The sequence below is a fragment of the Choristoneura fumiferana genome, chromosome 11, assembly GCF_025370935.1.
Source record: "Choristoneura fumiferana chromosome 11, NRCan_CFum_1, whole genome shotgun sequence".
NCBI classification, from domain to species: domain Eukaryota; kingdom Metazoa; phylum Arthropoda; class Insecta; order Lepidoptera; family Tortricidae; genus Choristoneura; species Choristoneura fumiferana.
Genome location: NC_133482.1, coordinates 17,931,816 through 17,940,843, shown reverse-complemented (window position 1 = coordinate 17,940,843; position 9,028 = coordinate 17,931,816). Strand labels below are relative to the sequence as shown.

Genomic DNA, 9,028 nt, shown 5'->3' with positions numbered 1-9,028 from the left:
ATAAACATCTCACTGTACTCCGTGCATAGCTTAAGGGTGCCTTTCCACCAGAGAACTATGTTGCTATGGATGCGTTTCATATTTATCGATCATATTCATCGGTCCACATAGCAAACACTGGTAGAAACGGGTTCAACTAAGCTATGTTTGTTATTAAAAAAATAAAAAAACTTTATTTCAGTCCATATTTTATTAGTAGAAATGGTCTTACAAAACTAGAAAAGATTATTAGAAAAGATGCATGCTCTGGATGCCTGCTGTGGACGCATGCTCTGGATGATGGTGTGAATGCGTACTTTGGAACATGCTCTAGACGCTTGCTGTGAATGTGTGCTCTGGATGCTTGCTATGGATCCATGCTATGGATGATCGTGAGTGGTGTAGCCGTGTGCAGAGCATAACGACCTGCGCATCTTCCTCGGACAGCTACACAACACCTTATAGTCAAATACCACAAACGGGACTTATCACGCTAAAACACACGAGTACTATTTACCTCGACGTTTCGACCACGGCCACTGTAATGTGTTCGAAACGTCGCAGTAAATATTACTCGTGTGTTTTAGCGTGATATATAAGTCCCGTTTGTGGTAGTTATGACTATGAGCGAAAGTTTTTTAAAACGTTTTACACAACAGCTTAGCATTAGTGGACACGCTCACATTGTTTCGTAGCGTAGCTTTCACATTTTCCCAGCATCTCTTCCCCCCCTCCCCCTTTGTGCCGGCAACGCACCCGCAGTCCTAATAATGCTATAAGTGTCCATGGGTGGCGGTGATCGCTTACCATCAGGTGACCCGAAGCTCGTTTGCTAGCTATTTGATAAAAAAATAGCTGCATAGCACATCTCTGATGGTAAAGCACCCTACAAGTATTTAATAATCACGATGTAGGTATACCGCTCTGGCTTTCTAAGCCGCCATGTTCCGTTCACTAACATACACGGCTAATGAATGGCAAACACATGAAATTTTTTCGCTCGTTAAGTGAGTTTGGGACTTTCTGCACAGGATTAGCAGCAAATATTTAAAGACCAGCGGAATACTTTAGTGTTCTATTACTCAAAGTAATAATAAAAGTTTAAAGATGTGGATACAATGATAATTACTTTTCCTTTCGTAAGCTTAGTTCAAAATGGGTTCAGCCGTTTTTGTATATTTAACTTTTATTTATTTATTGGACCTTCAACGTGTTGTTTTACATCAGCACCTTAAGACTAAATATGTTACTAACTCACAAATGACAATGTCGGGGGTTCTTTAACTTTTGTAAGTTAATCAGGTTATTGTACCTTCTTTTCTCGCCTCTGTGACAACTAATTAACGAATCGGCCCTCGCACCGACAAAAACAAGCAAAAAGCTTATGAATATGAATAGAGATATCTATTGAACCAATTAAATGGAACCGAAGTCGTGTGTGAGTGTCTAAATCCTCGGCGAGCGTCGAAATCACAGAGCTGATAAAAGGAATAGAAATGGCATGAGCTAAAGGGCGATAGCTCGCTTTATTTTAGGTAGCTTAAAAGCCAGATGCTTGCCTAGATAATTATTTATTTTACCAGCTCATTCTATATCAGTCTACAAATAATTTTCTATAAATATTAAAATACAGTTACATTTATGCCGATCCCGACTCTAGGCATGGCGTCCCGTGGGGTAAATGGTACGGTTTACAAGAAACAATACGAGTACATCAGCGGCTATTGACCATGTTTAGGGTAGAGAAAGAATAAATCTGTTCTGAAATGAAATATGAACACTGACATTTGTACCTCTTTCATTAGATCTGTGAACTGAACAGTATGCTCTCTCATTTGACGCGTCGGCTGCATTTTTGATACGCGGCGGTCGGACCCGACCCGACGCGGGGCTGCGAACGACGTCGGGTGTTGTCGCTGAAGAACCCTCGGCCGCCAATCCAGCGCTCGGTCAATCATTTAAGACAAATAAAAAAAATAGACAAGTTCAAAACCGTAGCGGGGCGGGAGATTTGCCAACGTCTCGCCTTCCATTATTTCTAAGTACTCTTAATCAATCAATTTCACTATGATTTTCTTGACAAAAGTATGGAATCTGCACATGACTGGTACCTACCATCAGCCAAATAAGTGGTCTATAAATTTTTAAACAATCAATCAAATGAATATATACTTATGTCTCTAAAGTCGAACTTTCAAGTTGACAGACACGTCTATTGGCATGATTGTTTTAAAGGTGATAGACCATATTTGGCTGATGTACATACATGATTCTATTTGTTGGACTGTACTTTTACTACTTACACTTAGGTACTCGTACGTAACGTACGGTCGCATGAGTGTTCCTTGTTTATCTTTCATACAAAAATAATATTGTCCTACCTCTTCCATCATTGGCTCTCCTTCCATCAAAGCCTCTCGCTCGCACGCAGGGATCCTGACAGAGACGGCGAGGCCTCCCTCGGCGTTAGGCGGGCGGTGTACTCGGTGCAGGCGTGAAAAGAGTCCGTAATGGGACCATTCGATTGGTATCGATCGTTGCCTGAGGACGTAGGGTTGTCAGCCTAGCATACCTACTCGTAATTTATGAAATAAGTTTTTAGCTTTAAAACGTAGAAGTACACGTAATAGCCTCTTGGCTAGTTAAAATACTTTTACTTTCTTACATAAATCAAAGACTGAGGTGATTTATAATGTCGTGTACTTATTAGATTATTTCTTACATATCTGATGAAATTCCTACATCCAGTTATTCATCGTATGAAGTAAAAAATCCTGACACTTAAATCGGTTTATTTAATGTTTCTAGAAGCCTTTTGAGACAGCAAGCAATAACACACCCCACACCTATCAGAAAAATTCTCCTTGCTCTCGTGTTGATAGATTCCAAACATTGATTTATGTTAAAAGTGTACAGTCACATCTAACATAACAAAGCGTGCATAATATCTGACACGACTATTTCTAGGGCCGGTAGGACGTGTCAGATATTGATGCAGGTGACTGTACCGTGTCAAAAGATGGCGACTAAATTTTTTTTTTATTCAACTGGATGGAAAACGAGCAAGTGGGTGTCCTGATGGTAAGAGATCACCACTGCCCATAAACATCTGCAACACCAGGGGTATTGCAGAATTTGCAGATGCGTTGCCAACCTAGAGGTCTAAGATGGGATACCTCAAGTGCCAGTAATTTCACCGGCTGTCTTACTCTCCACGCCGAAACACAACAGTGCAAGCACTTAATAAATTCCCTTAAAAAAACCTTATTTTTTTAAACTAACCCAAGCTCCTATTGAAATATTCCAAAATAATAATTATACAATTTATATTTTATGTAAGTATAGTCTCATCTGAAATATTTGGTTATTATTGTTACAAAGTAGCGATGGCGTCAACCCTACGCTGCCACTGCGGCCAGTGCACACCCCGCACGTTTTTACAGCCGCACAGTACTAGACACGTACTTACATACACTACATACATATGTATTAAGTATATACACACACATGAGTGCACAAAGTACACTATGAAAACTCCATACACTATGCCATTTTATCTACACCCATATAGTAAATCCTCCATTATGCGTTCAAAAACCATAGATAATGACCAGCAATACGACATTGGTTTATATTATGAACACGGCTGTATCGTAATGGTCATTACGATTCAGATATTAGACATGGGGGATAAATAACGCCACGTTGACACGAGCAGCAGCAGGTCGTCGCGCGCGCAACTCGTGGGACAGACCAGACATACCTACCTAGTTAGAGTTAATTCGCGGAACACATGATAGAGGATTTAATATATGGATTTCTTTATCTGATTTAATTAATTTATTACATTAGTTTAACACCTATAGATATTTTACTGTAAGAACAAGTCAGTAATGCAATGCAGGTTATTTGTAATCGATTTGTGAACCCGTCTTAGAGTACTCATTTATAATATGTGTGTAGACAAAATAATGTATGCAACTGTATGTAATTAGGCCATAGAACATGATAAAACTCTCATGTGATCCTTTTATGACACCGGCTTCGCCTCGGTTCATAAAACCACACTCGTGTTTTAATGGCCCTTATTACGTAACAGTTGCATAAACTAATATTCCCGGCTCATTACTAAGATTGTGATAACCATAATTTACTAAAACTATGTGAAAACTAAAAACATGCGCGTATTATGAACATGGGAGGTGAAAGAACAATTCCCGATTTGAGACTGTGACCATGCCACAAAGAACCGTTATTACCATTTCAATAATATAAAAGAATATTCAGTCTTATTATACAATGAATATTTATTAAGATAAGTGCTCGCTCCGTGCAATAAACTGTATTACCATGCGAACATTACAATAGTGCCAAGTACCGCCCGCAAAAAACTGTTTACTGCATCGCAGTAAAGTTTATGGGGGCGGCGATCATTGTGGGTTGGAATAAACAAGTAGTGTGCTGTCAATAAAATCGAATATTACAAAGAAGCTTTTGCCCTCGACCTGTCTGCCGATCGCGATCTTTCAGGAACAATGCAACTTCCGGGATAAAAAAACTATCCTACATATCTTTCCCAAGATCTCAAATGTCATGTAAATTGATTGAGCTATTTGAGCATGATGAAGCGACAATAGACAGATACCTTTTGCATCTATTCTATAATATTAGTAATTATATTATAGCTTTTGCCCGCGACTTTGTCTGCCGAGAATTCGTTTATCGCTGTCCCTCGGGAACAATGTAGTTTTGGAGATAAAAAAGACGGATGGAGTTACTTTTCCACTCATCGCTTCCCTAGGTGCTAATATTATAAATGCGAAACTAACTCGTCAGTTTGTCTAGTCGACCCTGCGACGTTATAGTATCAAGTCGTCTAAAAAGCAGCTGGTTTAAGTACTTAGGTATCAAGTGGTCTAAGAAGCAACTGGTCTGAGTAGCAAAGCAAGCTTGGTTTAAGTAGTCTTCCAGTAGCAAGTGGTCTAAGAAGCAACTGGTCTGAGTAGCAAAAGAAGCAACTGGTCTAGTAGCAGTAAAGCAGTAGCAAGTGGTCTAAGAAGCAACCTGAGTAGCAAGTGGTCTAAGAAGCAACTGGTCTATGTATCTCATCATCGTCATCATCTCCGCCGTAGGACGTCAACTGTTGGACATAGGCCTCCCTCAAAGACCGAGTTGCTTCGGTTGGCAGCGGCTTGCATCCACCGTGAACCGCTGCTTTGACCAGGTCATCCGTCCATCTCGTTGGTGGACGTCCTACGCTGAACTTGCCGATCCGCGGTCTCCACTCGAGAACTTTTCGGCCCCAACGGCCATCTGTTCTCCGTGCTATATGTCCTGCCCATTGCCACTTCAACGAGCTAATTCGCTTGGCTATGTCGGTGACCCTTGTTCTTCTACGTATCTTCTCATTTCTGATTCGATCCCGTAGAGAAACCCCATGCATTGCTCACTCCATAGCTGGCTGAGCAACTCCGCGCGACTAAAATAGTTAACTATGTTGTGCCTTCTGTTCCGAACATACTCGTACCTACGCCGCCAACTCGCGTGTAAGGGTTATCACTTTATCAGAAAATTAAAATAAAACAATCCAACTAAACGTTTACTTAATATTATTTATTTTACAATATTATGTGTTTACAGTTGTTAACTTTTATGTAGGCACTTAATAAAGTACCTAGGTATCATTAAATTTTATTTTAATTATGTTCTAGTCTTTTTTCTTTTTTCCAGACGCCTGTAATTTGTTATGAAGCTTCCTTTTTCTTGGTGTATTTGATGAAAGAGCTTGTATCGTTTTTGCTTTTTGTTCTTTCTCTGTTTGTGCAGTTTGTGTATTAACATCGCTCATAGAAGCATTTTTCATTTTAACTACAGACATTTTATTTACGTATGAATCTTTGGTTTGTGTCGATGCGTCGGAATTACGTGGTTCGTTTTCACAATATGAAGTGCTCTGCTGGGGCTGGTTCGGGAGAAATATGTTTGGTACTGCACATGGCAGCAATTTTCGTACAAGTACTTCAGACATCATTGAACTTTCAAAATGTATAGAGCACACTCTGTAACTATTATGCTTTATATCAGTTTTATCTAATAAATCGGATCTCCCAATTTTTTTTAACCATTCATTCCTCCTGAAACGTAATAAAAAAACAACAATAAGCACCTACTTTTCAAAGAAAAGAAAACTGGAACTCATGAACAGTCAAAAGCACATCAAGCTTGATACTTGCATTGCGATACTAACCGTTATGGTAAAGGTAATAAGAGCGGTACAAAGTCCGAAGTGTCAAGCTTAAAGTGTTTTTGACTGTACTATTTAGTTAGTAGGAGCCTAAAAATAGGCTGCATGGTGTCTCACATATGCACAGGTGCAGACCAGTCGGATGGTATTCCATAGGATTGATTTTCATACGACGTATGGGCTTGTCAAAAAAAATGTTATTTCTTTATAACTATATTTTTGAGGGATATTATTCAACGTCTTCCTACAACATTTTATAACTACAGGAATAACGACGCTCTGTATACTGAAAGACAAGCGATTATTTTATAGCACGAAGATGTCAAGCGGTGACTAGTAGGTAGGTACCTAATGGGTTTGTAAGGTACTAATTAGGTAATCAAGAAACAAACTATGTATAAAAATAGTAAAATCTTACCGTTCACACTCTTTTGGTAAAGTAAAAAAAGATAACATCGAGTTCTTTTGTTTATTTCGACATCCGTCCACGCAACAGTTATTAGTATTACGATTCGCCATTGTTACAAACGGTGCAGTGCAGTGTACCACCCGCTTATCTCACAAGCAATAGCACAGATATTTAGGTAAAGATCGAAACATTCAAAGCAACGACTACATTATCGTTTATGCGTGTCGCGACGCGTGTGCTCGCAGGCGCGCGGCAGCCCCGACTGCTAGACAATCTCAAGTTGTCGCGGGCTGTACGTACCTACCTATTCATTTATCGTTGTAGGTATGGACGAGGACGAGTGACGGACTGACGGATGCCTGCTACTGGTCTTAACCTGTTTTTTTGTCGAAAACTTGAAAAAACATGGGTTAGGTTAGGTTCGAGTTGCGTCAAGGCGCGAAGCGTCAAACTTTGACTGAGTAAAAACCGCTTGCTACTTAGACCACTGGCTGCTTAGACCAATTGCTAATTTGCTAGTCAGAGCAGCTGCTTTTTAGACGAAATGATACTAACCCGCTGCGACCCCCTGGCCCACTCACCGCCGCTGCGTCACGACCGCGTCATGCATGCGTCAGCGCAGGTCATGTCTTTGAAATCATTACCGTTTTAAACGTAACTGCAATCCCCTCGTTGTGCTAATAGTTGGATTATGTGCGACTCATTATACGAGTACTGTTCTTATGTACAAAACGTATGTATGTTACTTAACTTCTTAAGTAATTTTTCTTCGTAATTACTTCCAAAAAATTACATGGGTTAGGTTAAGATTCGAGTTGTATCAAGGCGTATTATAAGCGTTAAATTGGACAGATAAAAACCGATCCGCATTAGCGACTTCGAATACGAACTACTGTGTTAAAAATACTTGTGATGTATAGATATCATTTAATAATATTGTAAATCTGTTTAAAAAAATATACCTCGTTGAGTTTCTTGCCGGATTCTTCTCAACAGAGGTTTTCCGAACCGGTGGTAAGTAGATTTTTTTTGACATTCATAAGTGCTTGTTATAGCCTAAATTGAATAAAGATATTTTGACTTTTGACTTTCTATTAGGATAGATACATCTACCTAATACTTACTTATCAAGATTTACTAACTTACTTACAAAGTGAAGAGCGCCGCCGCCAGGGTAAAATGAAAGCGTAGAAAACTAATCATTTGGATTCAGTCGGCGTTTCTTACTGATCTAACGATTCGCAGTAAACAATTAATTCGATTTATTTTTATTACTTAATTCGATTTACATTGGGCCCCATTTCATTACAATTGCAATTAAATAATGCGTTAACAATCTCTACATAGATAGTGAAAAATAAAGTCACTTCACCGTCTGTTCTGTCTGATAGACGTGGTGTCCACCATCAGTTAGAAAAACACAGAAAATCTATATATGTATAATTATGATACCTAGACATAACGTACATAATGAGCGACACGCCCCGGCTACGCGCGGGTGTATTAATTGGGAAATGGAGCTGAAAAACGTAAAACGTCTTTTTTTAAATTTTACCCAAGCAAAGCCAGGACGCGTCGTAAGTCTTCAATAATGCCAGAATCGTGCTTAAATATGAATAAACAAGACCCTACCCCAATCATACTTCCTAATTCTCCCGCATTCATTGAGGATTACCTAACTACCCTCGCGCGAACGAACTATCGACGTGAAATTTCCACTCCGCCGTCCATGATAATCCCGTCCTTTGTCCGGACGGCGGGATAGACTCGCGAGGAGAGGACGGGACACTCGCCATCCCACGGATAAATTACAGCGATGAGCGGAACGGTTTGACGAGACCACAGAACTTAAGAGGGATAGAAACGTCATGCCTCGTGCCCAGTTATTTCAAGAAACAATGTCGGATTTGCGCCGCTTTTGATGTCATTGAGCAAACAGGACAAAAATATAGTGACGCTTTGTGGGATACTCGGTAATCGGTGATACTGCGTTATGTTCTTACGCTGAGCGCGTAATGGTGAAATGCAAGCAATTAAATTACTGCCAACCCGATGGCAAGCGTCAAAACTGACAGCTGCCATCGATGTTACAGCTTGCGTCTCCTCATAGTGAGATCTGTGTAAAACAATTAAGCAGTATCACTGCATTACCAAGTATCACCGACATGCCAAGGTTTGCCCTACATGAACATGAAAAATAATCGCAACATGACAAGTTCGCCTTTGCATATATCTCAATGTTCTGTCAATTGTGTGTTACTTATTTTGTACAATAAAGAGTTAACATACATATGTATGATATACAAGTTGCCACCTCTACAATTTCATTCCTTCAGTTCATTTCGTTTCTTTTTTTGCGTAGGTCTAGGTATACCGAAACCATTCCTATTCATTCC

The 9,028-nt window shown here is 39.8% G+C and overlaps 1 long non-coding RNA gene across 1 annotated transcript; it reads right to left on the bottom strand.

The window, feature by feature from the left end:
* Nucleotides 1–5,571: 5,571 nt before the first annotated feature.
* On the bottom strand, nucleotides 5,572–6,884 carry LOC141432911 (uncharacterized). Its single transcript, XR_012451882.1, has 2 exons — nucleotides 6,642–6,884; nucleotides 5,572–6,113 (listed from the first exon to the last, which is right to left on the bottom strand). It is a non-coding gene; the product is annotated as an uncharacterized lncRNA (long non-coding RNA).
* Nucleotides 6,885–9,028: the final 2,144 nt, after the last annotated feature.